The 16,666-nt window shown below is 50.8% G+C and overlaps 1 long non-coding RNA gene across 1 annotated transcript in view; it reads left to right on the forward strand.

The window, feature by feature from the left end:
• Window positions 1–16,666, forward strand: part of LOC115289215 — a 33,953-nt gene that overhangs the window by 2,414 nt on the left and 14,873 nt on the right. The gene's annotated exons all lie outside the window — the stretch shown is intronic.

Here is a 16,666-nt window from a genome sequence, read left to right on the forward strand (position 1 = left end):
CTTCTCCTTCTCCTTCTCCTTCTCCTTCTCCTTCTCCTTCTCCTTCTCCTTCTCCTTCTCCTTCTCCTTCTCCTTCTCCTTCTCCTTCTCCTTCTCCTTCTCCTTCTTCTTCTTCTTCTTCTTCTTCTTCTTCTTCTTCTTCTTCTTCTTCTTCTTCTCTTTCTTCTTCTTCTTTTTCTAAGCAGGTGTCACACCCAGCCTGGAGTGAGGTCCAATGTGGGGCTTGAATTCTAACCCTGAGATCAAGACCTGAGCTGAGATCAATACTCAGACACTTAACCAACTGAGCCACCTAGGTACTCATATCCTGACTTCTAATAACACAGATTAGTTTTACTGTTTTTCACTTTCATTTAAATTGAATTATACTCTTTGAGGAAGAAAATGTATTCTGCTGGATGGAATATTCTGTAACGTCAGTGAGATCCTACTGGCTCTTTAGGTCATCTATACTCTTACTGATTTTCTGCCTGCGGTATCTTTCATTTACTGGTTGAGGGTGTTGAAGTCTCCAGCTGTAATAGTTGACGTGTTTACTTCTCCTTGCAATTCTATAAATTTTGGCTTTGTATTTTGATGCTCTGTTATTAGGTACATTCATGTTAGGGATCTTTACGTCTTCTTGCAGAATTGACCCTTTTATGTAATGTCCTTTATTATCCCTGATAATCTTCCTTGTTTTGAAGTCTGCTTTTGTTTGAAATTAATGTAGCTACTCCAGCTTTCTTTAGATTAGTGCTAGCATGCTTCATAGGTCTAAGAGGAGAACAGGAGAAACCTAATGGAGGACCAGGGGGAGGGGAAGAGGGAAAGAGAGTTGGGGAGAGGGAGGGACGCAAAACCTGAGAGACTATTGAATGCTGAAAACAAACTGAGGGTTGAAGGGGAAGGGGGAGGGGGGAAAAGAGGTGGTGGTGATGGAGGAGGGTACTTGTGGGGAAGAGCACTGGGCGTTGTATGGAAACCAATTTGACAATAAACTATTTTAAAAAAATAGATTAGTGCTAGCATGCTATATATGTGTTCCCAAGATATTTCCATGAAATGATGATCCCTGTCAACTATGTTCCCCCTCCATTTCCTGGGTAGGCAATATAGAAAAGCTAGAAGGAACTTTATTGGCGGAAATGCTGTTCCCCCAGCGGGGAGAGCTCTGAAAGTCTTCTTCCTTGGAGCTTTGGCATCTGTTACGAAGAACACTTGGGGCTTGTCGCACATGATTCCCTTCTGTTCTCCTCCCAGAATCATGGCAGGATCTTTCTTGACTCTTCATTGTGAGAATTTGGTGGAGTTCCTGGAAGTAAAGCCCTCCGAAATGTGAGGGCCTGTCCATCCTGCAGCCCCCAGGAGTTTCTCTCTTTTAGGCTAGTTCACACTCAGCCTCCAGAAATCTGTTAAAATAACCATTCAAGTGTCACTACTGGTTTATGACTCCAGTTTATGACTTTTGCTCCAGGTAAGATCTTGGTTATGATTTGGGATATCCCTTGTCTCTCCCAATTTAGGGGTGGTGGTTTTTCCTGCAACACTAGTCTCTGAAGAGTCCAAGAAAAGTATTCTTTTCAGTTTCCCAGGTTTTTCATGAAGAATGGTGGGTGACAACTTCCAAGCTATTTACATGTTGGAACTAAAACTGAATGTCTGAATTACTCTTTGATTGTGTCTTGTGTTGGGTTTCATGCATATTTTTATAGTTTTTTTCTCTTCTTTTGGTGGCACAAATCTTCCAACAGCTTATTTTTTCAAGTGTATTTAACTTCAGAGAGAGAGAGAGAGAATGCAAGTGCAAGCAGGGTTTGGGAGGGAGAAGGGGAGAGAGAGAGGAAGAGAGAGACTCCTGAGCAGAATCTTCACTGTCAGCATGAAGCCCAGCTTGGGATCCAATCCCAAGAGCTGTCAGATCCTGAGCCCAAACCAAGAGTTGGATTCTTAACTGACTGAGCCACCCGGTGCCCCCAAATCTTCCAATAGCATCCTGAAGGTATGTGGGGGTACATTTTTTGACACTTTGAATGACTAACACTACCTTCATTGTACCCTCACACTGAATTGGTCTTTTGGTTTGGTACAGAATTCTGGTTTAGAAATGACCCCCCTCCCCGATATTTGAAGACCCTGAATTGTAATCTAAGTATCCAGGGTTGCTTTTGAGAATCACACTCATTCTGATTCTTGATCCTTTCTATGAGACCTATTTTAATCTCCCTGATGGCTTGTAAGATTTTCTTTTGTCCTCAATATTCTTTTTTTCAAAGTTTATTTATTTATTTTGAGAGAGAGAGAGGTGGGGGGTGGAGGGAGAGAGAGAGGGAGCAGGATAGGGGCAGAGAAAGAGGGAGAGAATACCAAGCAGGGTCCACTCTGTTAGTGCAGGGCCTGACCTGGGACTCAAACTCATGAACTGTGAGATCATGACCTGAACTGAAACCAAGAGTCGGTGTTTAACCAACAGCCACACAAGTGTCCTTTTGTTCTCAATGTTCTTAAATGTCACAATGACCAACTTGGGATGAGTCTATCATGCCAGGCATTTAAAGGGTCCTTTAGGCTGGAAATTCATATCTTTCAGGTCTCAAAAATGTCCTTAAATTATATCTTGATGATTTCCTCTTCACTGTTTATCATGATTTCTTTCTCTCTCTGGAACTCTTTTTAAATGTTGAACTTGTTGAACTAAGCCTTCAGTTTTTGTTCTGTTTTCTCTATTTTATTTTCCAAAAAAGTTTTTTTAATGTTTATTTATTGTTGGGACAGAGCACGAGCAGGGGAGGGGCAGAGAGAGAGGGAGGCACAGAATCTTAAGCAGGTTCCAGGCTCTGAGCTGTCAGCACGGAGCCCGTTGTAGGGCTTGAACTCACAAGCCACGAGACCATGACCTGAGCTGTAGTTGGACACTCAACTGACTGAGCCACCCAGGCGCCCCCATCTTCCAATCTTTCTAATGAGAGGCAGCAGTCTGTGGGAGGTATGGGTGGAGTAATGACTAGGCCCCTCAACATGGATGCACTGGGGATGGGAAAGAAGGGAAGGGCAAGAGCAGGGGCTTTCCTCGGGATGCGATGTTCTGATGCAGAAGTCAGAGACGTCTGAGAACTCCGATTGCAATCCGGCTGTGAGGGCTTACGTTATGTCCTCCAAAGAAGGTATATTGTGACCTTTAGAATCAGGGTCCTTATAGAATGTCATTGGTTAAGATAAGGTCCTATTGGACTAGAGAGAGTCCCTAAGCCAATAGAATTGGTGTGTTTATAAGAAGAAGGCCATGTAAAGACAGAGAGGCAGGGAGGAAGCCACATGAAGACGGAGACAGTGATGCACGTGTAACTACGGGATGCTAGGATTGCTGGCTGTCAGCATAAGCTAGGGGACAGATGTGGGACAGTTTATCCCTCAACGCCCTCACAGGGAAGCAGCCCTCCCCATAGTCTATTTCAGACTTCTAGCCTCCAGGTGTCTGTCAAGGTAGAAGAGAGATGGTCGTTTTTAATCCTTTCAACAAAATTTGTTATCCTGATTTAGGACTTTTCAGAGTTCGGGCACGTGGCTTACTCGGGTACTCCTGTCGAGGCCTTACAAATGTCAAGGGCCCCTGGCTTCTGGGAACCCCCCTCCCCCCCTTCTGGTTCAGGATTGAGCTTTATTATCCTTCCTGTCCAGCCACCACCATGCACCCATGCTCTGGAGCTCCCAGCATTCCCCTCAGTGCTTTCCCCACTGCCTTCCCTCTTTGTGGGTCCACACCAGCGCAGTCCAATGGATCTTCCGTGATGGCAGAACTGTTCTTTATCTGGGCCGCTCAGTATGACAGCCGCTGGCCGTATGCAACTGTGGAGCATCTGAGATGTGGCTAGTGCGAACCACAAACTAAAGGTTAGAATTTATTTCATAAAAATGTAAATGTAGCACATGTGGCCATTGGCTACCATATTGGATAGCACAGATCTGTACTGTAAAACCAAACAAGAAAGGCTTTGTTTTCAAGGTCATTAGGGAGGTAAGGGAAGTGCAGGAATGTCTTCTGTCTGCTATCTTTACCCTCATGTCTCTTGCAAGCCTTAAATTTTATTTCAAAGAGATCTTAGAGCTAAACCTGCAATAGTGGATTTAAAAAGTTTTGGCCCCATGTAGCCGGTGAGCCCTGTGCTGTGGTTCTTTGAGCAAGAGGCGGCTCTTGTGGTGGTTTCTCCTATTAAGGGAGGGCCCGGGCAGGGAGGGAGGGAGGGGTGGTGCTCGGGCCCCGGGCCCCGGCCCCCGGCCCCCTTCCCACTGCCTCCCACCTTTCCTTCTGAACTCACGGGTCCTTGGCCAACTGGCCCGATCTTTGGTGGCTCAGCCTCCTGTCAGCTTAGGTATGCTCGAAGCTTCCAGAGACTGCACCGGGCACACCTATGTGAGTCCCGAATATTCAAGTTGGCCTCCAGGGCCCTGTGGCCACTGGGCTGCCAGAAAGCAGATTGGATCGGTAAAAATATGTAAGTGTGTGTTCTCGCAAAACCTGAGAAAATCACACCTCCACTTTGACAAAAAAATCTGTTTCTGCTGCTCCAAGAATCACTTCCTAACTGGTGGGAAAGTGGGCCATATGCCTGCGAAGTGTTGGCCAGAGGACATGGTCGCTCCTGTCTCGCTGTGTGAAATACCTTTCCTCCAGCCCATCCGCTCCGAGATAAAAAGAAACCAAGCCACACGCTTCTGCTTCCAAACAATAGTCCCTGGCCCTCTGGTCTTGCAGAACTGGGGACATGGGGACTCGGAAGGGCCCCGCCCCCAAGGCTCAGGACGTGTTCCTGCGCTTCCGGAAGTAAAAGCCAACGGGAGTTCTGGGTTTAGAAATTCAGGGGTGGGCGTGGGGAGACGCGGGCACCCAGATGTAAACCAGGAAGGTTCCATGGGCAGAAAGTGGGGTTTGATTTACTGGGGAGACCTGTAGTCCCCTCCTGGGAGCTGTGGCATCTGACTTTGGAAGCTCAGCTCATACGCTTTTCCAGATGACAGCAGACCGGCCTGAGGACGAGTGCACAGTGAGCGGTCTGCAAGCCCCCTCCACCTCCACTCCCGGCCCTCTGGCCTTTCTGAGGGTGCGGCTCCAGGCTTCCACCTGGAGGTGCTGTCTGTCCCAGGGATGCTAGTACGCACAGCAGGAAAGCAGTGACACGGAGGAGTTATCTTCTCTGAGCCTCTTCCCCAAGAGCCGTCTTAGGGCTATTCTAGAATAATGAGCGTCTTCCCCACAGCGCTGTTTCTGGAACAAGCCTGTCTCTCCAGGGTTGGTTTTGTGGCCTCAGGTCAAACCCGAACATTGTGTTTTGATTTTTTTCACCGGGGACTCCAAAAGGTGGTGTGAAAAGAAATCAAGCTAAGAGCTAGAAAAATACTTTTAAAAAGTTACTGATTTTTGTGCCCATTTCAGTTTTTTTAAAGTTTATTCATTTATTTACTTTGAGAGAGAGAGAGAGAGAGAGAGGGAAAGTATGAGCAGGGGAGGGGAAGAGAGAGAGAGAGGGAGATTGAGGGAGAGAGGGAATCCCAAGCTGAGTGCACAAGCTGAGTGCAGAGCCCGACACGGGGCTCAAACGCATGAACCGTGAGATCAAGACTCTGGGCCGAAGTCAGGTCCTTACCTGATGGAGCCGCGCAGGCACCCCTGATTTCAGTTTTATTTTCCAAAATTTACTTGTTTTGCAAATAAACAGTGAGTGTGAAATGCCTCTTTTTTTTTTTTTTTTTTTTTAGAAAAAATCTTGCTGTCCCTTGTGCTCTGAGTTTATTATTTGGAAGATTCAGGAAGTAAAACTCTTGGAGTTTTCATTATCCATCAGGAGGGAATTTATAAAAGGAGTGCTAGGGGCTGAATGCTTGTGCTTCCCCCCAATCCCTAGTAGGATGGTTTCTGGAGACCGGACCTTTGGGAGCGGATTCCGCTGTGATGGAGGCGTCCTCACGAATGGGGTTAGTGCCTTGTACGAAGAGACACGATGAGGTCTGTGAGGACCGGGCAGGACAGCGGCATCCGTAAGCCAGGATGAGGGCCTTCACCAGAACCCAGCGAGGCTGGGGCCCTGATCTCTTCCAGCCCCCGGACTGTGGGAGACAAGTGTTTGGTCAGGTCGCCTCCTCTGCCGCGTCCTGTCACAGCAGCCTGGGCTGACAGCATGGCCTGGAGTTGTCAAAGCTGATACTGCTCAGGCTTCGCCAGTCTGGCCGGCTGCGTGCGGCGCGAGTTCTCACTGCCTCCTGGGGCCCTGCTCGGACACCTGCTGCTCCCGCCGTCCCAGGAGCGCCTCTGGGGACCCAAGTCAGCTCTTACGGCCACACTGGACTCGTGATGCTGTGGCTCACGGCTGGAGCACAGGGGATCCGGTAAAAGAACACTTCCGGGTAGCAGCAGCTGCTAATTAAGCCGAGACGGAGACCTAGGGGAGAAGAAGGAGGGACGACATTATTCCAGACCCTGGAAGTGACATCGGCTTGCGTCGATGAGGCCTGGACCCCAAGGGCCCTGCCTCAGATGCGTCTTTCCTGGTCTCTCCTAGCTGGAAGCAGCCTCCGCTGGGAACCCCCCCCCCCCAGCACCGCATTATCGCCTCATCTCTGGAGCACTTATTACCGTCTGCCTCCAGCGAGTTATTTCTGAACCCGCTTTATCTCGCCGCTTGGACCGCGAGCGTCGCGTCTCTGGGTTGGACTGTTGTAAACACCTGCTCTCTTCCTGTCGAGGGCCTTTGCACGAGGGCCTATCAGTTGGCTGAATCCTGTCCCCGCTGCCTCGACTCTGCCCCTGGATCTTGGGGCCCAGCCATCCCTCTGCACTGCCCGCCCGGCACCCCGGGGATGGGGCAGGGTCCACGCGGGCTGCCATCGTGGTAGCTGAAAGCCCCCTAGAGGGGGTGTCCTGGGGCGGCTGTGGCGGTTTATCGGCTCCCTTCCCCCTTCCTGCTTGGTGCCGCCATGGGTCAGTGTCTGCATCCAGCACACCTGTCTCTGCTGCGCCTTCTCCCAGCTGATGGTTCTTCCATCTCTCCTTGTTTAGTGCTGGAAACGTCCTCTCCCTCAGCCTCCTGTCTTCTTGGCCAGGCCTGTCCCACGAGGTCCGGTGGCCCCGTCTTTCACTGGATCCGGCGTGTGCTCCTCAGCCTTCCTCTGACTGCCTGTCTGCAGCATCTCTCCTGTTGGTGACCGAAGAGTCCCTTCTGGAAGGAAACCCGTGCTCCCTTGGCATCCTCGTCAGACGCTCCCTCTCCTCCTTCTCTGGGTCCTTTTCCTCTCCTTTTCCTTTGGCTCTCCGTGTTCTCTGCCCGTTGCTCTTCGAACACGCCCAGATGCTCTCTTTCCTGCTGCAGGATTTTGGCCACCGCTGGGACGCCGACCCCACTCCGGTGTGCCGCTGCGGTTCTAGCCTTTTTCCCGATGCGATTTCACATGCACATTCCTGCCGGCCTCTGTTTATTACCAGAAGCTGGCTCCCCACACGCTGGTGACGGAAGTGAGGACATACCATCCGGCATCTCCTGCCACAGTCAGTGACCCCGCCGTTGCCTGGCTGCCCATCCTGGACTCGCCTCTGTCCTCCGCCCGTCCACTCCAGTGACCAGGGCTCTGGCCGCCCGGCGTGGTCAGGTGGGCGATGCTGTGAACCTCAGGGGCTCACGATTATGAACGTCTGTTTCTTGCCCCCTTCGCAGTCTGCCGTGGGAGGGGCATGACCCCAAGCGGCTGGCCTCCAGGGAGCCTTTCAGAGATTGTTCTAGATGCATCTATGCCAGCTGGAGCCCATGCATCGAGGCTTGCTGCAGGAGGGAAGGAGCACCCCGGAGTGCCCTTCGAGACCCCTGGGAAAGGTTATGTCACTTCTGTGCCATCCTGCTGACGAGAGCTCAGCCAGGGCCCCCACGCTACCTGCTGGGAGGCAGGGCAGGGAATGAGCTGGTGCCCACGGCCTCCTGCTCATGCTCCCTGTGCTCCCAAGAGTCTGTCCACTCCCTAGATCAGCCACGACCCAGGCTGGCGGTTCTCAGCCTCTCCGCAATCATTCCCCACCACCTTCCTCAATGCGCCTTTCTCTCCAGAGGCCACGAGCCCCTTGCGGTTCCCCAGACTGGGCGGCGTCTTCTCCAGGGCCCCGACTTTGCCCACCAGTGGTCTCTCTTCTAGAAGGCGGCCTCGGATCTGCATGCCAGACCCGGCTCACAGATTTGCCTACCCCGCTGCAGCCAAGATGGGAGCTCTCTCCTCCGGGCTTCCAAAGCCCTTCCCAGGCCTGTGTGGGAACGCTTGTTGCATTTTTTTGGTCATTGCTTCTCAGAGAGTCTGACCCTACCCGCTGGCTGAAGGTGACCGGGCCTCTGCGTACCAATCACTGCACTAGGAGGAGCTTCGCAGGTTTTAACTCACTGGGTCCTCGCAACACCCTGTGAGAGAGGTCCTACTGTGGTTTCTATATGAAAACATAATGGAGAACCCGAGACACAGAGAGGTTTGGGAACTTGCCCAAGGTCATACAGCCAGCAAGTGTTGGAGGCAGGTTGGCTCCTAGAGTGGCTTCTGTCACCAACAGCGCTCTGTGGGGCGTCTCCTTCACATCCGTCTCTTTGGCCACAGAAGGCTGGTCACTAACGCAGTGTCAGATGCACACGTGGGAAGTTCTGTGTTCTGGGTTTCTTCCACCTCCTGCCTGCCTCCACTCACACTCCTCTCGGAAGCCTCCTGGGTCTTCACTTCTTGGTCCATTTCTGTGACTTAAGAAGCAAGAAAATAAATCCACGAGACTTTCCAACAAATGAATGGTCCTAACAGTTGGGTGCCCAGGGATGTCATCGCCAACTGGAATGTTCTGGAAGGCTTCCTTGGGGACTGTTTGCAGAGATAGCTTACCGGTCACACAGAACATTCCAAGGATTCTCCCGAACAGTTGTCACTAAACGTGCTTCATCCAACATATCATTAATTTCGGTTAAGTGTGCAAAATGTGATGTACTTCCAAGTTCCCACTCCCTAAACGGCCGTGTCAGGGAGCAGCAGAGAAGGGCAGTGCATTCGTGTCCGGGGCCACCATGGCCAAGGCCCCAGGCTAGCTGGTTTAAACAGTAGAATTTTTTTTCTTGTTCTGAAGCTGCAGGTCCAGGGTCCAGGCGTCGGCCTGGCCGGCTCCCACAGCCCTCTCTCCTTGGCTTGGAGACGGCCACCTTCTCGCCGTGTCTTTACACAGTCTTCCCTCTGTGTGTGTCTGTGTCCTAATCTCCTTTTGAAGGACATCAGTCATATTGGATTAGGGCCCACCCCTACGACCTCATTTTTACCTTAATTGCTTCTTCGAGAGCCTTGTCTCCAAATATAGTCACATTTGGAGGTACTGGGGATTAGGACTCAGTGTAGGAGTTTTGGGGTGACGCAGTTCAGCCCAGAGCAGGCAGGGACTGAAGCTCGTGCCTCTCTGCTCCATATCCGGCACCTCCGTGACCTTGGACCAGTCCCCACCTCCCTGGGTTTCAGTCTCCTTATCACTAACATAGGGAGTCAGACTAGATCGCCCTGGGTCTTTACAGCCTCAAGGCTCTGTGATTACCACGAATGGCATCACGTTAGGATGGTATGCTGCCTCTGTGCCCCCGGCAACACCAGGGCCGGCATTCAAGGCCACCAAGCCCTGGGGTCCTCTGGTTTCTCAACGGTTGACAACAAACTGTATTATCTCTGGTGGCAAGCTAGACATTTCTCCTGGGCTCTGAGAGTCTCGGCAACATCATTTCAGCTGGAAACGTCCCCAGGGAACCATCTTCCAGGGTCTTCAGTCCTGAGATAGAAGCGCCTGATTGTGCCCTGGAGGAAGGAAGGAAGACCTTGGTGTCTTTGAAGCCCAACAAGGGCACTTCCTATCTGGGGTAATTCTACCTACATGCACTGGTGAAGGTCAAAGTCAAAGCAGACCAGCAGTGAAGGAAAAGCAGTCAGCAAGGACAGCAGAACCCGTCTCGTGGGCCCCAGGGCAGACCCCCTGGGTCACAGTTGGCTTGGGACCATTTGGAGCCCGTCTGCAGCTTTCCAGGTCCCTGGAGTCGGCCGGGGTAGGCGATGCCTGAAGCTTGCAGCCCATTCTTTACTGAGCGGCGCCGTGGCACTCTTGTAGGGAACGCCAGCCGTGGCCCTGCGTCCCCGGGGCGGCAGCTGGCCTCCTCCCGCCGGGCACTGACGGGAAGATAAGCAGGTTATGGGCGAGGGTTGGGGTGCTCCGTGCAGGACCAACTTCTTCTACCTCGAGGGGGGATCTTCGTCCTTCTCTCCACTTTAAGAAGCTGGTCTGCAAATCTAGCTTCTCGCACTCATGCCAGTAACCAAACTTTCCAGATTCTGGTTTTTTTTCCATGACACGGCAGCCTGGATGTCCAAGGAGAGTAGTCGTGAGGGGCAAAGGGGCCGGTGCCCAGTCCCCAGCAGCCATCTGCTTATTTATTTCATGCCAGCCTCTGTTGACCAGGGGACGGTTGGGTGAGTCTGCACAATGGGGTGTGATTTCCCACGGGCAATGCTGAGCTCAGCACGGCGGTCTTCACGATGCGCACGAACATCCGCTTCGGGGGTGCACAGCCCGTGACGCACATTCTCCCGTCAACCCCCTCCGTCATGCTGTGAGGTCAGTGCTGCCCCTTCTTCTTCTTTACGTGAGGGATCCTGGAGAAGCAGAGGTTAACGACAGCCCTGTCCAAGGCCACAAGGGCAGCGGGAAGGTGCGGGAAGAGCCTGGGCCCCTTGTGCTGCTCTGAAACTTGCTAAAAACTCAGACTGATTGTGGCCCAATCAGGCCAAATTATTTGATCCTCTGGCAAGTTTTCAAAATTTGCAAAGGTCCAACATTCTTCTCTTATTGTGGGAAACGGTGGAGTGGCCACGGGGTGTAAAATTCAGGTTGACGTGAGGTTGCCCAGGCCCAGGGCCCAGGACGTCTGTCTGGACCTCTCCTCGTGTAATCTGGGCAAGCAGGTCTAGTGGCCTCAGGCTGGGTCTTCACCGGGGAGGAGTGTAACTTCTTTCTCAGCAGGCATTTCTCTCTCTCGATGGCATACCTGAGTTGTCATATCAGTTCGGGAATTCTGTGTGCGGTTTTGTCACAAGGAGAGGCAGTCAGAGGGTTTTGTCCCTTGATCCTGCCCCTAGAGGCGGGCCCCTCCCCGGGGCAAAGGGCAGGTAAACAGAAGCTTAGGAGGGCTCCTGCGAGGGGGTGCTGATGGGCTTGCAGTGGGCGTAGCAGAGCGAGTTAGGGGGACAATGACGCCTCTGCACCCTCATTCCTGCGAACATCACTGCTGCCTCCTCTGCGCTGGGCCCTGCGCTCCAGTCTGAGAACCGGTGACTTTGTCCGGAGCTGGTGCAGAGAGCTTAACCCCGTGCAGGGGCTGCCATGTGGGCCGCTGTTCCTGTCCGTGTGTCCGGCTCTGCGCTTTAACCGTTCCTTCAGGCGAGGACACTCGGCCCCTTGCTGGACTCCCGTGCACGTCCCGAACCTCTGCCCATGCCACCCGCTCGCCTTGCCACTGTGTTCTGGACCCCGTGGGGACTCCTCGAGGTTCCTGCCTCCTTTTCTCACCTCGCCTTGGGTTCCAATGCCCCCCACCACCGAGGGCCGGTCCCGTCTGACCCTCTGCCCGAGCCCTGGGAGCTCCCTCTTCTGAGGCTTTTCCAGCCTCCCCATCCCGACGGCCTCCACGGGTCACCTGCACTGCTGTCCACTCTCAGGCCGTGCTGCTCAAAGCTGGCTCCCAGGGCGCCGCTCCTCAGTCAACCAATCATGACACTGGCGTTAGGTTTCTTTGGAAGAGGGCCTCAGGAGTGGCTCAACTTCCTGGCTGGTGTCCCCAGGGCTCCCAGAAGCACCCCCCCACCATCATGTGCCCCAGCACTGGGAGTCACAAGGCTAGGAGCTGGAGGCCTGGGAGGGACACCCTGTCTTCCTGGTCTTGCTGTCGGCACCTTCCCTGTCCTGGGCTGCCCGCCTTCCCCAGCGCCTCCCGCCATGATTCTCCACCTGCCCCCATGCCTTCCATACCCCCAGGCCCGCGAGCACACCCACAGGAGGTGGGGCCTTCTCCGCAGCCTGCCCCGTGCCTCAGTTTCCCTCCAGAGCGGCGTGGCGCTGCAGCAGACCCCACATGGAATGAGTGCCTCTCGGCTGGCAGTCGGATGAGTTTAGGAATGACGGCATTTCTTCTTTACGAGAAATAAAGGAAAAGACGGTCTTGCGAAATCAGCAAAGCTGCAGTTCATTTGGCCAGGCAGCTCCTCCTTGACTTGTCATGGGTTTTGCTCTGCCAAACCCAGTTTTCAACGCGATCAAGATGATTTGTCATCGAAAGTCTCCGGCACGTCGATGGCCAGGTGGAGGGGCCCACCGTCGGCAGGCAGGGCGGGCAGAGGCGGTGAGGGCAGAAGGGACCTTGGGAGTCTCAGATCCCAGCCCGGTCCTTCTGTGGATGAATGCTGGGGGGCCTCGGCCCCGGGAGAAGGGCTCCCCGGCGATGGCATCTGGGGCTGGACAAGAGCTCCCGTCGGAAGACTCCGGCCAACGGAGGGCCCCTCACCGGTGTCCATCATGAACGATGCTTACTCTAGATGCAGTCGCTGGTGGGCCCTTCCTGGGAAACGTGCAAGGGCTCACGGGAAGAGGATCCGCCTTAGCATCCACAAGCGTGGGGGAGGTGCCGTGAGGAGAGAATTTCCACTCCCCTCTGCCACGGTCAGGCTCACAAAGCCGGATGGATATGACCGGGAATTTCTCCCTCACACCAACAAAGGCAACCAAGAGAGATTTGCTTTGAATCATATGGGGCATTTATGGCATGGCTCATCATGGTGCTGGAGAGGACATGGCATTCAGGATTTGGTTAATGGGCAATAAAGAATGTGGGCGTCTCGCTTGGAGTCGCACAGGCTCGGCGAGGGAGGCGGAGGCTAGAATCTGGCATCTCCTGGTCCCTCCTCCTCATTTCCTCCGCTCTCAGTGTCCCTGAATTGATGGCCTGTCTGGTTGATGTGTTCATACATGAAGGACCTTCATGTGAACTAGGGGTGACTCGTTCTAGATGCTGCTTCAGAGCAGAAAGCTTGACCAACTGGGCGCAGTCACAGAGAGGTGACTTTGAGCCCAGCACAGAGTCCCATCAGTGAGCACCATCCCAGAGCTGGGGGAGCTGCCTCGTGGGTGAGTGGGGCTCCCCTTGCACTGGGGGTCGCCACGAGGGTGGCAGGGTCATCTGCCAGGAGCACTTCGGGGGCAGGTCTCCTGCTGGGGGTGGCAAGCTGGACCTGATCGATGACTTGTACATCCATTCTGTCCCAGAGCTGTGAGCCCACTGGCCTTCCCGCTGTCGTCTCTGTGGTTAGGTTCCTGAAGCCGACTTCACTCCTGGAGTCTGTTCTGGCTTGGATGGAAGAGAAAGGAAGGGACCCTGCACTTCAGGGAAAAGTGCATCTTGTTCACCCGTCAAGTCTGTCACCTCTGGTCTGCGGCAGCCCGCCTACGTAGTGCTGTCACCTAAATGTGATGTTGGGCTAGGATGGGCTTTGAGTGGAGATTTCAGGGCACAAACTGACCCGAGAGCACAGGCGGAGTTTGAGAGTGTCACAAAGTTGGTTACCTGCTTGCAGCCCAGGTTGGTCTGCTGAGGAAGGCTGTCCAGAACCTTTTCCTGGACAATAGGAAGTGATCTTTGCTCAAATCTGCAGAGAGAGGACGGCGTGTGGACAGAGTCCCGCCTGGGAGGTCAAGAGTAGCACTTACATCTGTATACTGGGATCCCAAAATTGTTCGAGTGCAGAGTGTAGGTTAGTAGTAGTAGTTGTAGTAGTAGTAGTAGTAGTAGTAGTAGTAGTGGTAATAATAATAATAATAATGCATTCAGGCTGGGCAGTTCTCACCTGACTGTACATCCTAATCACGGATTAGAGTGTGTGAGCCTAATGTTTGTCAATGTCATCCCCATTTTCCTTAAGCCAGGGGAGTTTTCCCCCCAAAGCATCAACAGATCTGAGATCTCTGTGTGAACAGTGCTTGTGTTCAAGCAAGGAGAGCACATTCTCAGGCCATTGTCATGCCTGCCTGCCTTCCTCTCTCTCTCTCTCTCTCTCTCTTTCTCTCTGTGCAAAGGGTGCTTTTATTATAGCACAGGGACAGGACTCTTGGGCAGAAAGAGCCACACTCATCTTAATGCTTTTCTGGTGGCTGTTAGTGGAAATTCCACAGTACTTGGGGCAAGAGTCTGCAACCACTATCTGGGTTCAGATAGACAGAGAGACAGACAGACAGACAGACAAGATAGATAGTAGAGATGTAATTCACACACCTTAAAATCCACTCCTTTAAAGCGTGTAATACAATGGTGTTTAATATGTTCATAAAATTGTGCCGTCTTCATTACTATCTAACTGCAGAACATTTCCAACATCCCCAGAGGAAATCTCTTACCGACGAGCAGTCACCCTTCCTTCTTCCCGCCGCCCCCACCCCCCCAGGCCCTGGCAACCTGGCAACTCATCTACTTTCTGTCTGTATGGAGTTGCTGTACTTCCTATGATAAAATCATGTACTACATGGCCTTTTGTGCCTAGTTTCTCTCACTAAGCATAATGTGCTTGTGGTCCACCTATGATGTAGCCTGTGTCAGTTATTCATTCTTTCTACTGGAAGACGATATTTCATTTTATGGACATACCGACTTCATCTGTCCGTTCATCAGTCGGTGGACATTTGAATTGCTTCCGCTTCTTGACTTGTATGACTCTGCTGCTGTAAAGAAGCCTGTCCAAGGTCTTGTGTGGTCCTATGTTTTCCCTTCTCTCGGCGAGAAACCCTGCAGTAGAATTTCTGGGTCCCAGGCTCACGAAGGTTAACTGTTCGAGGAGCTGCAAAACTGGCCTCCCAAGCGGCTGTCCCGTGTCACCTCCCCACTGACAATGTCTGAGGGCTCCAGTCTCCCCTCCTCCTCCTCCTCACTTCTTTTAGTCCATCCTTTTGGGTGGGGGATCTTCTTGGTGAAAGGGGTGTATCTCTATAATGACTGATGCTCTTGAGCATTTTTTCATGCGCTTATTGAACATTTGCACGTCTTCTTTGGAGAAAGGCCTATTCAGATCTTTAGCCCATTTTTAAATTGAATTACTTTTCTTTCTGTTTTTGAATCGTAGGAGTTATTTGATGTGTTCTGGTGCTATGATGTGTCAGATCCATGATGTGTAAATATTCATTCCCATCATGTGTGTTCTTGTTTCATTTTCTTGTTGATGTCCTTTGTCATACACGTCTTTAATTCCATCAAAGTCCACTTTACCTGTTTTTTTCTTTGCTTGTTTGTGCTTTTGGTGTCACCTGTGAGAAACCATTGTCTAGTCCAAGGTCATGAAGATTTATAGTTATGCTGTCTTCTAAAGAGTTTTATAGTCTTAGCTCTTAACTCTTAGATGTTTTTATGCTTAAATTATTAGGCTCAGCTCTGGGAATACGTCTTCCATTTTCAAATAATTTTTATTGCATATAAAAAAAGTTAAGAAATTAAAATTAAAAAAGTATATTTTAAAGAAGGGGTATCAGACTTTAAGATCAACTTTGTAATTTGCTTTATTCATCTAGTCTATCTGAAACATTTTTCTATATCATAGCTTTGATTTGAGTGTTCCATGGTCTGGATATTTATGTTTTGTTTTATCCTTTATTTTTGGTCATTTAGATTCTTCTAATTAAAAAAAATAGTAGTACAGCAATGAATGCATGATCATTCTCTTAGAATAAATTCTCAGAAATCGTTTTTAAAGAGTAGACTCCTGTTTCCAGCATTCTAATAAAACAAGTATAGTAATGGTTCCCTGACAGAGAATATTCTGGAACAAAATAAAGGACAGTCAGATAGGTAAAAAAAAAATTAACTTAATACTGCTTTCATTTTTGAGAATAGTTTTCTTCATCTTGTCCAATATTTGCACATTTTCTGCAGGTTACCATGAAATAATACCAAGAACCTTTTCTGTTATTACAGTTATCATGTTAATCACTGTATTAATATTTTACTGATTTGATGTGACATAATTTACTTTGTAAATGTATAGGTGTTGATTATTTAAGTTGCATTCAACTTTTGAGAAATGGAAAACACCACAGTGAACATATCTGAAATTTGTGCACGCAGAAGTTTTGTTCTTATGAATGGTTTCCTTAGGGCAGGTTCCCAGCAGATTGATTTCAGAGCCAAAGGGTTAGAACATTTGGAGGGTATACATATGGTTCTGTTGCTTCTGGAAGGGTTGTAGTGATTTGTACTGCCTTCAGGAGGGTATGAGGATTCAGGCACCAGGCATGCACACCTCTACTCTTGCAAATGTGTTAAAATGTTTAAGCAAAGAGTATGGGTGAATGGCTCTTGAGTTAGGGGAGGGCGAAGTTATCTTCTATTTTATTGCTGTTTTCAATTTTTACATTTAAACTGAAGAATGATTCTTTCTTTTCCATGTGGAGAATATTTCACATGCTGCCTTTTCTTGTTTGCAGAGAATGAAGTTTCAAAAATTATCTTTAGTGAAACAGAATACATGAGGCTATGCTCTATTAGAAGGATTGATGTTCACGGTCTCTGCGTTGTGAAATGTGTAAAGTGCACAGTGAGATATAGTTTCTAAGTGAAAAAAAAAA

The sequence above is a fragment of the Suricata suricatta genome, chromosome 4 (genome assembly GCF_006229205.1).
Source record: "Suricata suricatta isolate VVHF042 chromosome 4, meerkat_22Aug2017_6uvM2_HiC, whole genome shotgun sequence".
In the NCBI taxonomy this organism is placed as follows: Eukaryota; Metazoa; Chordata; class Mammalia; order Carnivora; family Herpestidae; genus Suricata; species Suricata suricatta.